General features: G+C 41.4%; 2 long non-coding RNA genes across 5 annotated transcripts in view; one reads left to right on the top strand and one right to left on the bottom strand.

Annotated features, from left to right (window-relative positions):
* Window positions 1-1643: 1643 nt before the first annotated feature.
* The window catches only part of LOC133480996 (uncharacterized), a 21450-nt gene continuing 5537 nt past the window's right edge, over window positions 1644-17556 (bottom strand). For 2 of the 3 annotated variants that reach the window (XR_009789418.1, XR_009789419.1), the window contains 2 exons: window positions 14401-14483; window positions 1644-3584 (listed from right to left, as the gene is read on the bottom strand). This is a non-coding gene — a long non-coding RNA (uncharacterized LOC133480996). The remainder of the gene's footprint in view (window positions 3585-14400; window positions 14484-17556) is intronic. The other variant, XR_009789420.1, reaches the window with a different exon arrangement.
* LOC133480995 (uncharacterized) lies at window positions 11506-17422 on the top strand. Of its 2 annotated transcripts, none has more exons than XR_009789417.1 (2): window positions 11506-11848; window positions 17085-17422. It is a non-coding gene; the product is annotated as an uncharacterized LOC133480995 (long non-coding RNA). The 2 variants fall into 2 exon arrangements; XR_009789416.1 differs by lacking the exon at window positions 11506-11848 and adding an exon at window positions 16505-16909.

Here is a 17556-nt window from a genome sequence, read left to right as displayed (position 1 = left end):
ACCGCAAAAAGTTACTGGCAGCTGTGGGATTTGAACCCAAAGCAAATGTTTTAAATGTAGCGCCTTAGACTGCTCATCCACGCTACCACCCTAAGATTGCCAGGAATTCCCAACTGTTTAGGTTCAAGCCCTCTTGGCCCACAACGGAAACATCCTGGACAAATTGTAGATCCCTGATAATGATAACAAAAACTACTTCAGGCCCAGTTAACCTTTAACAAGTAGGTCAAGTTTAATATTGCTCAAGCATCTTCACAATCTGCTATACTAATTACTACTAGGCATCCGCCTCATAGTTCTGAGGTTCCGGGTTTAAATCCAGCATCGCCTGTGTGGAGTTTGTATGTTCTCCCCGTGCCTGCGTGGATTTTCTCCGGGTACTCCGGCTTCCTCCCACAACCCAAAAACATGCGTGGTAGGTTAATTGAAGACTCTAAATTGCCCACAGGTGTGAATGTGAGTGTGAATGGTTGTTTGTGCCCACTGATTGGCTGGCAACCATTTCAGGGTGTACCCCGCCTCTCGCTCGAAGACAGCTGGGATAGACTCCACCACAGTTGGTGAGGATAAGCGGTGTAGAAAATGGATGGATGGAAGTAAGTAATTATATATGAGCACGAAAGAACAAGCGTTAATTACGACTGGCTGATACTGAACTATAGACAGGGAGCTAGCGTCTAAAACGCAGTGACGATGGTGAAAAGCAATGCAATAATCGGGCGTCTTCCTTCTGCTTCGCTGAAAAACCCAGTTCATTAACAGCAGGGGCAACGCAGGCTGCTGCGTCCACCAACTCTCGCCAAGGAGACCGTGGAAACAAAAACACAATAGCAGAACAGGCAGGCAGAGAAACAGGAACATAACAGACAAGTTTAAAAAAACAAAACAAAAAAAAACAGATGGATGGTGCTTCAGCCTCAGAGGTTAAAACCAGTAAAGTACATGCTGGAAATCAGGTCTGTATGGTAACTGATTAGTTACAGTTGTTCCTTCATTCATTCATTCATTCATAAGAATAGTTTTGACTATTGCACACTTGCTGGGTCAGGCTTCACAATACAACGTGACTATCAGTGTGTGTGGTTATGTGTGTGTGCATGCGTGCGTGCGTGCGTGCGTGCTTGCTTGCTTGCGTATGTGTGTGTGTGTGAGTGAGGCGTGCTGTGTAATGAGATAAGGAATATTGAGCAATAATTGCCAAACCCCGTCTGTTGTCATTGTCTGACCACCGGTGTGCGTTGCTGTGCAGAAAGCTTGCAGACCCCCCCACCCCCCCCCCCACCCCCCTTACATACACCACCCACCCCTGAGGGTGAGTTGGCACAGAGAAAAGTCACAAACGTTTCATTGCACTCAACAGAAAGTCTTGGCAGTCACCAAGAAAAAAACATAAAAGATGAGCGTTTTTTTTTTCCTTCTGTGGTGTCAGTAATCTCACTTTGCCAACATTCACATTAGAACAGGGGTGTCAAATTCATTTTTGTCATGGGCCACATAGTTACGATTTCCCTCAGTGGACCGTTATGACTGTGTAACCAGAAATGTTCAATTGCCTCATCATATTATTACATATACACAACAAATTGAGGGATAACTAGTTTTGAAATCAGAAGACAAGGATAATTGTTGAAATACCTGTAAAAAGCGGCTTGATAACAAAAAACACAATCTCAACATTATTGTTTATTACATATGGCAATTTGAAGTTTTGGTACAGATTTTAGCAAGAATCATGGAAGTTGCCGCACGTGATTTGCCTTTGCAGGCCACATAAAATGATGTGGTGGGCCAGATCTGGCTCCCGGGCCTTGAGTTTGGTACCTATCCATAAGAGAAATGTAATGCTAACATTTTTAGCAAGTGATTTTCTTCTGTATCAATCGAGCACATATCGCAGTTTTATATAAGGTGTGACACCAACATGTATTAAGTCTACTCATAATATTTTTGGCTATAACAAGCATACAAAAATGAAACATGAGTTGAAATCTGAAACATACAGCACGTGGCATTTAAAAAAAAAAAAAAACATTTATGAGACCACCGCCCAATGTCGGGCCTATGACAACATTGATAATTACCTAAATGTTCTTTGACAATATGTTTTTGTTATTTTATTTATTTTCACCCTTGTATACTGTGTAGAAGCTCCTTAACCAAAAATATATATTTTTTGGCTAATATGTTATGTTAATATGTCAAAATGAGGGAGGTGGGCATACATTTATTCAGAGCGTTGACGATTGGTTTCCAACGAGGAAACTCTCGGGCATCAAAACACCTTTGAACACCACTGGCAGTTTGTCTCATATATTCTTTGTTAAACATATACTGTACGTCTGCTAAAATTGACTGGCCACCAGTCCAGGGTGTACAACACCTCTCACCCGAAGTCAGCTGGGATTAGCTCCAGCACACCCGCCGTCCTAGTGAGGATAAGCAGTATACATGATGGATGGATGCGTCTGTTGGACTTTGATGATTGCAAATGCAAGCTGCTTTCTGCCTGACTGGAACTCCATCCATCCATTCATTTCCTGAGCCGCTTATCCTCACAAGGGTCGCGGGAGTGCTTGATCCTATCCCAGCTATCATTGGGCAGGAGGCGGGGTACACCCTGAACTGGTTGCCAGCCAATCGCAGGGCACACATAAACAAACCCGTTTAGTGTGGCTTTTTTGGAGCGCACATGATAAACCACCATTTTCAGATTTGTATCTGTTCTTCAGTTCAAAACTGAAGTGTAAAAAGCCCTTGAGTGCACTGTGAAACTTTTAACAGGTTGACAGCAGGCCCGTCCAGTAAGTGTTGGGTTTAAAGTGCATTTTAAAAATCTCTGCTGCAAGTTATTAGCAGAGCTGAGCTGTGGTCCTTTAAGTCCTGGCCGCCGTGCTTACCTTTGACCGCTCGTCCTCTGGTTAAACCCGAGGCTAAGAATACTGTGCAAACTGCACACACACACGCACACACACACAAACACTCACAGATCACCTCCTCCCTCAACAGCAGAGAAGCACATGCACGAACTGAGTACTCTGTGCTGAGCTTGTTTGCAGCCACTCATAATTGAAGTGAATGACACAGACGATGGGAGTACAGGCAAGGGCAGGGCAGGCGGACTGGAATGTTGTCAGTGTTAACAAATTTGGGTGTGGATTGTAAAGAAGAAACATTCTCTTCCTCAATGATGCCCTTGTTTTACAGCGCATGTCTGCAATTAATCAGTCACAACTTACAATTAATTAACTGCCCGAAGATGCTGTGTAAGTTCTTGTGCCAGCATCACGAGATGACCAAACATCCTGTCTCTCCAATAGCTCTTTGTGTTGAAGTTGATCAAAAAGCGCCACCTCCTTTGAAACAAAGGGAAGGGTTCATGATCAGGACATTGGCGTCAAAGGCTGATTTAAACACCTTTTGGAAGGTTTCTTCCGGAGCCTGCGAGGACATGAGCCAGGAGCAAGGTCTTCCGAAACCTTTCCTCTGCTGCACTGGCGGCAGCTCGAAATAGACCAGACGAACAGGTCGAGTCAGAGCAGATCATTCTTGGCGTCGTCTCCACTAAAACCTCCGCAGTCGTCCTGCTAATCAGCAGAGACAGAGAAGGTTGCGTTACACGAGCCAGACGCAGATCAGCCTCAGCGGGGTACGGCAGGCTGTTGCTACTGTAACTATTGAAGTGTAGATTAAGATGAAGTAACGAACATACCACTCATTTTTCCTCATTTTTACTTATGCCGAGCAAGAGATATTGTTTTGATCGATGTGCTGGTTTGCCGGTTTCTGTTTTATATATATATATATATATATATAAATCTATATATATATATATATATATATATATATATACACACACACACACACACACATAGTACATACATAAAGTCAATATGCATTCACTTTAAAAGGTGTAATGTATTGCGGAAAAGCCAGGACATTATAATACATACAGTATTTGGAATGGGAATCTCAGAATCAAATTCTTTACTGGCCAAGTATGTGAACACGCAATTTGTACTTTAGTACTGTAGCAAAAAGACACTATAAAATATACATTTAACATACAAAGGTACCTTGACTTAAGAGTTAAATTTGTTCCGTGACCAAGCTCATAACTCAATTTACTCGTAGTTACGTAGTAGTCGTGGTAGTAGTATAAAGTCAGAATAAAAAATAATAAAATGTAATGAAAAGAAATTGAGGACTAGAACTGGATTCGTGGGTTGAATTTGGTGTGGTCGCGTGCCTTTAAGGGGCATGGCCTAGTGGGTGTCATCAGGAGCTGTAACGCTCTTGAGATGCTCCAGCACGAGGCGTTCAAAGGACTTCATGACCACAGATGTCAGAGATTGCAGGTTTCTTGGGAACTGGGATGATGGTGGACCATTTAAAACAGAATGGTACCTCACACAGTTTCAGAGATCTTTTGAAGATCTGTGTGAAGACTGTAGTGAGCTGGTCCGCGCAGACTTTCAGGCAGGATGGGGACACAAGGTCTAGGCCAGCTGCTTTGTTGATCTTTTGTTGTTTGAAGATTGGTCGAAGACCAATAGACTGGAGAATGCTTGCTCATTTTCATGTTCATGTTATACAAGTCCAGCCCAATATTCCTACTCACTCAAGTCTGAGATTACTTTTTATATTTTTTTTCACATTTCAAATCTTATGAAAGGTTCACGTCAGTGATGTTTTACAAACAGAAATGAAATGCATTCATTGGTAAAATGACTTAATATAATTTTTAAATGGAAATGTCAGTCCTTCACCTGGGTTACACTGAGCGGTAGCACAGGAAACTTGTTTCACCTTATGGCAGCAACGAATTGGTATGAACAACCTGATGCATTTGTATTCATGTAATGATGGTCATCATTAATAAACACCTAAAAGGGAAGTTCTTTTTGCAAACTCATTGTATTTTAGTGCCAAGCATACTTGGAAAACACAACGTCACACACACGTGCACTGTTCTTTTTCTCCCATGTTTATTGTGTGGCAAATGTGTCAGACATTTCAATTAGCAGCAGATACAGTTGCTCACTAAATGGTGTTCACGGTAGCTCTTATTTCTTTTATTTGGTCGGATGCCGACATTGCACGTCAGAGGGGTGATGTGTTAAGTGTCCTTTAGCACTATGCGAAACTCACACTAGTTTCTGATGTTATGTTATTAGAGTTATGATTTTGTGAAGGTTGAATAATCACAAAGTTCCATTCAGAGTCAAAAATAATGATTAAGGATGTTGGAAAAGAACTCTTAAAAACACATTTTAGAATATCCAGTGCACGCCAACGCAAGACGTGCTATAATCCTCTCAGCAAAAATATTTTGCCAGTCAGAAGCCGGACGAAATTTAGGAAAGACAGGTAAAATGATGGCAAATCAAGGACAACATATGTGTGGACTTAAGTGGAGAGGAAATTTTAATAGCATACAGCAACCGGGGCGTGGGAGGTGGGAGGTGCTTGGAGTATTCAGGCACCTGCACCTTTTCCACCTGATGCCCAAAGTGCCATTTTACCAATGTTGTGTGCGTGCAAACAATAAAATGTAATGTAATCCAGCTGAAAAAGGGTAAGGATAAAACTAATTAACGAATCAAAAAAGTTATAAGCATTTGAATTAGTGAGTGTTTGAATTAGGCTATATTCAAACTGAAAGTTCATTCCGAATGCCCAATGTGATGTGTATCAGATTTTTTTTTCATGTCAATGTGAACAGTACAATTCCGATTTTTTTCATATCCGTCCCAGCCCTCTTTCATAAAGTATGTGGATATAATTTAGATATGTATCTGACGCTAGTGCAGTGTGGACGTTAACGGGGCGCGCATTCAAGCTGTACGTCATTAAAAAGCGACAAACATCAAAATTGTACGACAAAACAGATATGCCAGGTAAAGGCAATGGCAGACAAAGGGGCAGAAAGCAGTCAGTGGTGAAAAGAAGATGCTTAAGAACTAATAAATATGAGAAAATTATGGCTCCGGTTGCACAAAATCCTTGAATTTGTCAGTGCCTCATGACGAGACCTACGCAAGGGGGCATATTTACTTCCGTCAACACGGCGACACGTGTAGTATAGTACAAAATTATAATTTTTGTTCTTTTTTTCGTGGCCTGAAACGTCCACTACAGTACAAATGTTTAAAATGTTATCCAAACTTATCACGCTGGTGTGCTTGATGAAGGCATTGTTGACGTACTCTTAGGCAGGTCAAGACGGCTCGCTTTCATGAGCCACGAGGAATTAATGTGCTTCCTAGTTCCAAATCAGTTGCCATAGACCGTCACTTGATAGTCTCCAGAGTTGTGTTTCTTATTCCTTTTACAGCTAACACCACTGCACAGCGCTCTATGCGACAATAGACAATCGATAAACCATCGTCTCCATGGCCGCCAGTCAACGCATAGCCTGGGAGTGTGCCACATTCAACATGGCCGCCACGTAGGCATGGGAGGTACGTCTTATGGTTGTGATCTCGTCATATTATATATCTGTGACCCAGAAATACATGTTTTCCATTTTCTGTCTGTATTGCACTTAGCTGCCAATTCTGGCACTAACAGACTTTGTCAACGCCAGTTTAAATGACAACTGGAAACTATTTTTGGCCACATTGTTTGGTCATGATGCTCCGTTTGATCTGATATCCGTTATATCGGGGTCCATTATATCGAGCTTCCACTGTAATTTGTTTTATTGTATTATTTATACTAAATCAAGTAAGCAATTATTTCATGAAATAAATAAATGTTGAGACCAAAACTGAAAATGAATTTTTCATTTGCAGGCTAAATTAATGCAACAAATATCACAGGACTGTTGATGATGGCTCGATGGGCCGGATGAAAGAATAGAGTGGGCCATATCAGGTCCGCATGCCATACTTAGAGGATGTGCCCTGCGATTGGCTGGCAACCAATCCAGGGTGTCCCTCGCCTCTCACCCAAAATCAGCTGAGATAGACTCAGCTCACCCATGACACCTCGTCAGGAAAAGCACCAAAGAAAATCGATGGATGGATGTTTTCAGATTGTACCACTTTTAAATCATTGAAGTTTATGTTTCGGTGTGAAAAGAGCTGTCAAATGTTCTGAAACGTCCGTATATTTGTATTGAAATCACTGGACGTTGACTCGTTACGGCCATAACGCTGATTGCTCCGGATATTAAAAAAAAAATATCCGGTATCTGACATTACCGGCACGTCCACATTGAACAGCTGATTGACTTTTGAAGACACACGCAGATTGTGAGCTGAACATCAACACTACCACCACCCGACTCTGCACACACACACAAACATACACACATACACACTTGATAGCTAATGGCAAGCATGTGAGGCGCAGATGATGAATATATAGAGACATGCTGACAAAGGTGAATAGAGGTGGCCAATGGAAGGACAGCCAGCTTTCAAACACCTAGTCCAAACACATTCTCCAAACCTCTGTCCTGTTTCCTGTTTACAGCGAGGCGCTATTGTCCCCCACATGTATGTATGAGCCCTTCAAGTGGAACAATCGGGTCAGTGGTAAGAAGTCTGAAAACACACATCCATTTCCTGTTTGCGAATCATCCATTCCATTTCACTCGCATTTCACTGAGGTGATCCAGCTGTTAGCGGGACAACGAGCCACGGCTTATGAATTTGTGTGCGCTTTCACAATAATAGGAACTCCCTCGTTCTAGTCAGTGTGCATCCTGTTGATTGCAGAAAGCGTCGCTTACCACAATATCATTGTGAGTGGACAGCGGAGTATTGAGGCCACATTTAAAAAGAACTAAATAACAAAAAACGAATTAATTGTAGTTTCAAATGGTTAAATTAGTATGACAATAAAATAAAAATTCTACCAAAAAAAACATTTTTCAAGACCACAATGCTTTTTTATTTGATAATAATACAAGCCTAAATGTTACTGTTATGAATTTTGACATTCATGTAAAATTATGAAATGTTTCTCTAATATAATAATATATAATATAATAATATAAGGTAATATAACTTACCTTTCATACAAAAGTTCATTTTCAACTTTCTTTTTCTTCAGCTTGTTTCCTCTAAAATATATTATTTCTAAATTATAATACTTTTCTTAATATATTGCTATATTAAATAACTTTATTAAATATTACCATGTTTAGTTTTTGAAAAAATTATGTCAATATTATGGCTTTGTTCTAAGTCACTGATGGTGTAGTGGTACACTCGCCTGACTTTGGTGCGGGCAGCGTGGGTTCAGTTCCCACTCAGTGACGGTGTGAATGTGTGTACGAATGGTTGTCTGTGTCTCTATGTGCCCTGTGACTGACTGGCGACCAGTTCAGGGTGTAGTCCGCCTTTCGCCCGAAGTCAGCTGGTATCGGCTCCAGCGCCCCGTGACCATAACCAGGATAAGCGGTGTTGAAAATGGATGGATGGCTTTGTTCTACTTTATTAACTTTATCTACTTTATTCTAATAATATGACATTTTTATAATATGACATATTTCTAAATTATAATACTTTTCTTAATGTATTGCTATATTAAATTACTTTATTATCATAATATTACCATGTTTAGCTTTTTAAAAAACTATTTCAATATTATGGCTTTGTTCTACTTTATTAACTTTATCTACTTTATTCTAATAATGACATTTTACCTTGTAATATTAAAAAATATTTCTTGATATATTACTATATTAGATTGCATTATTCCCATAATATTTTGACTTTTTAGAGAAAACACACAAAAGCATGGGGAGAAAATGCAAACCCCACACAGGAAGGCCACAGCCAAGGTTTAAACCCCAAAACTGTGAAGCAGATGTGCTAGCCACTCCTTACTGTGCTGCCTGTAGCCAAATAATATGAGGACTATCTGACACATCTCAGTATGATCCTAAAGCAAATTTGACAAGTTGTTGCCTCCATAATGATTACATAGTGTGAATGTAAAGACTCCCATGTAACTACACTTCCTTATGTGGCTATTTTGGCTTAGGTTCACAACTCCACACAGGCGGGGCCGGGATTTTAACACCGGTCCTCAGAACTGTGAGGCAGATGTGCCACTTATTATCCAATTAAGCATGAGCTAACAGCATTAAGAGAAGCAAAAGCTGTTATGAAGTTATATTTGGTGATGTGGGAGGTTAACAAGTGCAGGTCATTTCATCAAGAAAAACATTTCAGCTGAGCAGTTTGTTCTAACCTCGCAACTGTTTATCTATCACACATCCTGTGTGTGTGTGTGTGTCTTTGTTAACATTTGCTTATTTGTCTACCCTGTTCAGTATCTATTTTTATCTATAATATTATTATTATATATTATATATATGATATATTATCTATTAGCGTCACGGTGGGAGACTGGTTAGAGCGCCTGCCTCACAGTTCTGAGGTCCAGGGTTCAATCCGAGGCCCCGCCTGTGTGGAGTTTGCATGTTCTCCCGTGCCTGCGTGGGTTTTCTCCGGGCACTCCGGTTTCCTCCCACATCCCAAAAACATGCATGGTAGGTTGATTGACAGCTCTAAATTGCCCGTAGGTGTGAATGTGAGTCTGAATGGTTGTTTGTTTGTATCTGCACTGCGATTGGCTGGCAACCAGTTCAGGGTGTACCCCGCCTCCTGCCCAATGACAGCTGGGACAGGCTCCAGCACGCCTGCGACCCTAGTGAGGAGAAGCGGCTCAAGAAATGGATGGATGGATGGATGGATATTATCTATTTCTCAGCCAAACATAAACAACACACACACACACACACACACACAGATTGTCTCATTTCAGGCCCGGGAGGATTCCCTTCCTTCTAATATTACAGTACAGTGCAGTGAAAAAGTATTCTCAAATTCTTATTTTTTTTCCCCCCACTTTAATATTTCAGATAATCAAAGAACTGTAAATATTCAAAGCTCCCTAGCCATGTGTCAAATCGTCATGACCCTCCTTTTTAAATCATGAATTAACAGTAGCACATTTTTTGGTTTATTTTCGCTGACCACAACCTAGCCTGATTACCTCCAGACTTGTTCAATCAAGAAATCACTGAAAAAGAACCTGTCTGACAAAATGAAGTTGGCCAAAAGATCTCAAAAGCTGCAACAAAATGCCATGATTCAGATTCAACAACAGATGAGAAATAAAGTAATTGACATTTTTCAGTCTGCCTCGGGATCCCCCAGGAAGAGCTGGATGAAGTGGCTGGGGAGAGGGAAGTCTGGGCTTCCCTGCTAAAGCTACTGCCCCCACACTTCGGATAAGTGGAACAAAATGGATGGATGGATGGTCCTTGTTTTGGGGCAGCACAGTGGGGTAACCGTTAGCACATGGGCCTCATAGTCGAGAGGTCTCGGGCTCAAATCTCAGCACAGAGCTTACTGTGTGTAGTTTGCATGTTCTCACCATGCAGACTGGGTTTTGCCCAAGCACTCCAAAACAGTAAACAGTGGACCCCCTGTACATTATATGATCAGTACATTGTGTCAACATTGACAAACAACATTTCTAATGGCTGAGCACTCAAGTAGAATGTCAGGATTCTACTCTTGTTGTTTGTAGTAACAGTTGAGAGACAAAACAAAGAAACCTCCAACGGGGTTCACCCTCATGCCAATGTGATCTTTCTTAAGCACAAGTCGATGATAAGACAGATACACATCTGTATCTGTTAACTATTTATAAACTGGCGCTTTTATATTGGACAGAGTCAACTTTGTGTGTTCCATTGCGCTGAGCTCTGGCTTTGCTAACACAAATGCTGTAAAACCGTGTTTCCCATCCAGCCGGAGAGATAAGAGATTTTCTGCTATTCTGGTTGACAGGAAGCCTTTGCACAACAACAATGAGCCTCACTGAAGACACATGCAAAACAAACCTGCACATTCCTGCTCGTATTCTTTCAAGCTAGCCTGCTCCCTAAACACGTTTATGTGCATATGCATGGCAGCAAAGCCCCTAAACTGCTGCAGCTTTGGGGACCGTTTTGATGGTACACTGACTAAAAAAAGAAGAATAGTCTTTTGGGTTTAAGGTAATTGTTCATTGTTGTGTAAAGTATTTATACAACCTTTTCAGCATGGTAAAATTCCATCCATTTCCTATACTGCATAATCTGGTCAGGGTCACAGGAAAGCTAGAGAGAGGCATGGTACACACCATACCTGTCAATCACAGTCAGACAGGCATTCATTTTTCCTCTGCGCCAGTCGTATATTACAGTATAGGCACTAAATTGGAATTTGCCACTTAAACCTGGAGTGTAAATCCACCGAGGATTCAAGAAAAATGTCAATCTCACAATGTTTTGAAAATTTTCAAGACCACAATGCTTTTTTATTTGATAATAATACAAGCCTAAATGTTACTGTTATGAATTTTGACATTCATGTAAAATTATGAAATGTTTCTCTAAAAAAAGTAATATTATGCCCTTGTTCTCGTAATATAACTTACCTTTCATGCAAAAGTTCATTTTCAACTTTCTTTTTCTTCAGCTTGTTTCCTCTAAAATATATTATTTCTAAATTATAATACTTTTCCTGACCAACTTTTTATATATATAGTTTTACCCTCCAACATGCTTCAAACACATTTAAAACACGTGTTGACACACATTGTAAATGTGTTTGAACATCCAAAAATTACAGGGATAAAATACAATAGAATAGAAAATACTGTACATATTGTAGTGTCTGTACATGCATGCCTGGTCGGGCTGACAGTCTCTGTGTGGTGAACAACAACTCCTCTGCTCATGTTTATATGTGTTTTACTGTTTTCCTGGCATTCAATAAATGGCTGAAACGTGCATCTGGGAGTGTGGCTCTCCATTCTCACATGTAAGGACATTACAGTAAGTATACTGTAAAAAAAAAAAACACAAATTGTAATAACGCTATGTAGCAAGTCAGCAAATGAGGAACCACGATGAACCATAGTGTGAGAACACTGTAAAGTACTTGTATTACTGTAATGCTGATATTACCATACTGTACTAGGTAAACAATAGTACTGCTTAACAACGTCCACCACCGGTGCCGTCAACCTGCAGGGCGCTGGTGGAAATTCAGCTACTGTGGGTCTAAGACAAAGAAGAGGTGGAAAGCGGGTTCTTCGGCAGAAAGAGAAGAGGAAAGCACAGAGCCTAGAATTGAATGTGGGGACTTTGAATGTTGGGACTATGAGAGGAAAATCTTGGGAGTTGGTTGACATGATGATTAGGAGAAAGGTTGATATATTGTGTGTCCAGGAGACCAGGAGGAAAGGCAGTCAGGCTAGAAGTTTATGGGCAGGGTTTAAATTATTTTACCATTGTGTAGATGGGAAGAGAAATGGAGTCGGGGTTATTTTAAAAGAAGAGTTGGCTAAGAATGTCTTGGAGGTGAAAAGAGTATCAGATTGAGTGATGAGGCTGAAACTTGAAATTGAGGGTGTTTTGTATAATGTAATTAGTGGCTATGCCCCACAGGTAGGATGTGACCTAGAGGTGAAAGAGAAATTCTGGAAGGAGCTAGACAAAGTAGTTCTGAGCATCCCAGACAGAGAGAGTCATGATTGGTGCAGATTGTAATGGACATGTTGGTGAAGGAAATAGGGGTGATGAAGAAGTGATGGGTATGTACGGCATCCAGGAAAGGACCTTGGAGGGACAGATGGTGGTAGACTTTGCAAAAAGGATGGAAATGGCTGTAGTGAACACTTTTTTCCAGAAGAGGCAGGAACATAGGGTGACCTACAAGAGCAGAGGTTGAAGCACGCAGGTGGATTACATCTTGTGCAGACGATGTGATCTGAAGGACTTACCGACTGTAAGGTAGTGGTAGGGGAGAGTGTGGCTAGACAGCATAGTGGCTAGACACACATAGTGGTGTGTAAGATGACTCTGGTGGTGGAGAGGAAGATTAAGAAGACAAAGGCAGAGCAGAGAACCATGTGGTGCAAGCTGAGAAAGGAAGAGTGTTGTGCGGCTTTTTGGGAAGAGGTGAGACGGGCTCTCCGTGGACAGGAGGAGCTCGCAGAAGACTGGAGCATTGCAGCCAAGGTGATCAGAGAGACAGGCAGGCAAGTACTTGGTGAATCTTCTGGCAGGAAAGGAGAGAAGGAGACTTGGTGGTGGAACATCACAGTACAGGAAATCATGCGAGGAAGAAGGTTAGCTAAGAAGAAGTGGGACACTGAGAGGACCGCGGAGAGGCGAAAGGAATACATTGAGATGCAACATAGGGTAAAGGTAATGGTGGCAAAGGCCAAAGAAGAGGCATATGATGATATGTATGCCAGGTTGGTTGGTTATAACCCTAGTCACTAAAGAAGGAGAAAAGGATCTCTACAGGTTGGCCAGACAGAGGGCTAGAGATGGGAAGGATGTGCAGCAGGTTAGGGTGATTAAGGATAGAGATGGAAATATGTTGACTGGTGCCAGTAGTGTGCTAGATAGATGGAAAGAATACTTTGAGGAGTTGATGAATGAGGAAAATGAGAGAGAAGGAAGAGTAGAAGAGGACCAGGAAGTACAATGATTAGTAAGGGGGAAGTTAGAAAGGCATTAAAGAGGATGAAAAATGGAAAGGCGGTTGGTCCTGATGACATTCCTGTGGAAGCATCTAGGAGAGGTGGCTGTGTAGTTTTTGACCAGCTTGTTCAATAGAATTCTAGCGGGTGAGAAGAGGCCTGAGGAATGGAGGAAAAGTGTGCTGGTGCCGATTTTTAAGAACAAGGGTGATGTGCAGAGCTGTGAGAACTATAGAGGAATAAAGTTGATGAGCCACACAGTGAAGAAATGGGCCCAAGCAGTTTGTAACGGGTGGAGGAAGGTGTCAGGTGTGTTATGTGACAGAAGAGTCTCTGCTAGAATGAAGGGCAAAGTTTACAAGACAGTGGTGAGTCCAGCCATGATGTACGGATTCGAGACAGTGGCACTGAAGAGACAACAGGAAGCAGAGCTGGAGGTGGCGGAAATGAAGCTGTTGAGGTTCGCTCTAGGAGTGACCAGGTTGGATAAAATTCGAAATGAGCTCATCAGAGGGATGCCAAGGTTAGATGTTTTGGAGACAAAGTCAGAGAGAGCAGACTTTGATGGTTTGGACACGTCCAGAGGAGAGAGAGTGAGTATATTGGTAGAATGATGGAGCTGCCAGGCAAGAGAATGAGAGGAAGACCAAAGAGAAGGTTGATGATGTCGTGAGGGAAGACATGAGGGTAGTTGGTGTTAGAGAGGAGGATGCAGGAGATAGGCTTACATGGAAAAGGATGACACGCTGTGGCGACCCCTAACGGGACAAGCCGAAAGGAAAAAAGCAAGATTGGATTGTAATGTCGATTACTAAATATTGATGTATCTTTCCAAGATAACCTCAAGCATGTTAAGATGGATCTCCTAATTCTCATTTGATGTTTTGTAATTACCATTTGATGAGAATTTCTTGGACTGTTTTTTCCAAATCACGCATTAGCCGGCCAACTTGTTGCTCGGAAGAGTTCATGTGCACCTGACAAAGAGGAAGTCAAACAGACAGCAAATTACATTTATGACAAGTTTACCTATAGGCAATTGAAGAACTACTCTGCATTAAATATAACAAACATTTTCACCCCGAAGTAACGGATGGTTTAGTGGTACACTTGCCTGACTTCCATGCAGGCAGCGTGGGTTCCCACTCAGTGATGGAGTCAATATGAGTGTGAATAATTGTATCTATATGTGCCCTGCGATTGACTGCCGACCAGTCCAGGGTGTACCCCGCCTCTCGCCCAAAGTCAGCTGCAATAGGCTCCAGTTTCCAATGTCACTGAACAAGATAAGTGGTATAGAAAATTGGCCCCTAATGGAGAAATGCCTGTGTTGCTAATATAGCATGTTGTGTCTGATCGTGCCTTTATATATTTTGACCAATTCAGTTGAAATGAAATGACAGTGTTAATCCCATTAGCACTGTAGTGCTTGGATTAAATATTAGGAGGGTTGAAAAAGCACTTTGGAGTAATTGGTTTAATTTTAAAACCTCTTTTATTTCTTACGAAGTGCAGCTTGTACACAGCAGGTTTTTCTCAAAATTACGACCACTATCATCTTGTATTACAAAGTTTTTCATGGAACGTCTCTGTTTTTTTTATCGTCCATTGACACTGCATATTTAATGTCTGTGTACGTGTGTTCCTTACTGATTTCATGTTGCTTTTTCTTTTTCTTTTGGTTGTGCCATATTATGTCGTCAAAGCAAAAGTGAAAACATTCCCAATGTTCACACCCAGTATTCAACACATGCTTACGCTCACACACCCGACTACAAAGTACAATCCTATTTAATCTAATGTATCCTGACTGGGAGCATTCCTGTCACGATAGGTCAGTGCATTTTGCTTATTGGAGCAAACAATGGTATCTGTCAATTTCATTTTCATAAACAACAGGATTATAGACCCTCGTGTTGATCTTTTGTGTTCAGGCCAGTGCACTGCAATTCCTGTGTTCCCACGTCCGATAGGCACTAACTTGTACATGATGTGACTGGCAACCCCATTTGTCACATGGATACACACCATCTCTTTATTGACCTGACATAAACTTGTGTAAATTCACGTCCTGGTCAAAATCTACTGGCCCTGTGTCCAAAAAAATAGATCGCTAATCCATCCATCCATTTTCTGAGCCGCTTCTCCTCACTAGGGTCGCGGGCGTGCTGGAGCCTATCCCAGCTATCATCGGGCAGGAGGCGGGGTACACCCTGAACTGGTTGCCAGCCAATCGCAGGGCACATACAAACAAACAAACAACCATTCGCACTCACAGTCACACCTAGCGGGCAATTTAGAGTTGTCAATTAATGCATGTTTTTGGGATGTGGGAGGAAACCGGAGTGCCCGGAGAAAACCCACGCAGGCACGGGGAGATCATGCAAACTCCACACAGGCGGGGCCGGGGATTGAACCCCGGTCCTCAGAACTGTGAGGCAGACGCTCTAACCAGTCTTCCACCGTGCCGCCTTGGTCTCTAATGTCACACAAAATATAATTGAAATATACTTACTGTAAATTCACAAGTTTAGTGAGTTCTTCTGCTTTTGTGTGTGTGTGTGTGTGTGTGTGTGTGTGTGTGTGTGTGTGTGTGTGTGTGATGCCAGCACAGAAGTGTACCAGTGACTGCAAAGAAGAAAAGTGTCATAATAATACTTATAGCGACATAGCAATTATCTGTGTAATTTAACCAAAATAAATAACTAAATATCAATACATCCATCCAATCTTTAATCTACCACTTATCTGGGCAAAATTCACAACAGGAGTTTGACCCATGAAAATTCCCAAGGACGTCTACTTCTATCTCTTTCTGTTACTCTTCCAGTCTCTCTATACATTGGTTGAAACCCACTGATGACAATGTGACACTCTAAGCTCACTGGCTGTTTCCCTGTGACAACATCCTGTTTGAAGCCTTGAAACAGCGAGATACTGATGATGTTAGGTGTCGTCTGATCTTGTGATGTTAAAATGTGAACAGCATGATGAAAAGGACTGTTTAAATACCAATTCCAATTGAACCAGGAAATGTATCAGTCCATTCAAGGATCAAACAGCAGTTTTGAATTTTGTCTTTCAGCTCCTTAGAGAACAAGTTGTGCGAACACTACTGAAACACTGAAAAGTTGGAAACGTTAAGAAAACGTCAAATTAAGTTCACCACTTCACTTGTAAAGGTTATAAAGTAGTGCATTGTAGGGTTATGTAGAAATTTTCACTGGAAATCATATAGTGTATGTCCATGTCTTAATGTTGTAGTATTTGAGCGAAGGCTCAGCATAGACATCTAACCCGCCCAGTTTATCATAACTTGCTGCACTTGAAAGGTTGTATTGTTGTGTCATGCACAACCCACGAGTGCAACTGGGAGGTTATTAGAGTCACACACCTGCTCCAGGTATGAAAAGTTACCGAACCAGACAAGATGATTAAAATATTTTAATTTAGTGGGTGCTCAGGGCTAAATATTCATGACATTCTTTCTGCTGGTTTGAACTTCTGGGTGCTTCGTTTTGTACTGTATATTGCTAGTGCACTTGATTTCGTGTCTGAGTGTGTATGTGTGTCTCCAGGTGGAGGAAAGAGGGGGCAGTCTGCAGCGGGAGCCCAGAGAATAAAATGAAGGAAACGGGAAGGAAATGACGAAGGCTTTTCTCTGAACCCACACAACTACCACTCTCCCTTTGTCATCCTGTATGGAAACTTCGACTCGCACAAACACACATGCGCATGCACAGTATGTTGTTGTTGTGACGAGGATGAAAAGTTGGGTACACAGACATAACAGCATAGAGACAAAGAAAAGAAATAAGGCGAAAAAGCAGTTGGTGCTCTACTCAGTGCCATTCTAGTTTGATATGATCAGTTAGGCAGTCTAATGTTGCTCATTAAAAAGTAAATATATTTGAAATGGCTTACTTTTTATTTTTACGTGAGTGTATGTGTAGACACTTTTGTTTATACTTGAGTAAAATGTCAGTCATCAAATAATTATACTCTTAGTTGTCCACAATATTTTAGTACTTTTTCCTTATTTTTTCCTTA

The sequence above is a fragment of the Phyllopteryx taeniolatus genome, chromosome 7 (genome assembly GCF_024500385.1).
Source record: "Phyllopteryx taeniolatus isolate TA_2022b chromosome 7, UOR_Ptae_1.2, whole genome shotgun sequence".
Taxonomy (NCBI): domain Eukaryota; kingdom Metazoa; phylum Chordata; class Actinopteri; order Syngnathiformes; family Syngnathidae; genus Phyllopteryx; species Phyllopteryx taeniolatus.
This window is presented reverse-complemented; position numbering and strand designations above follow the sequence as displayed.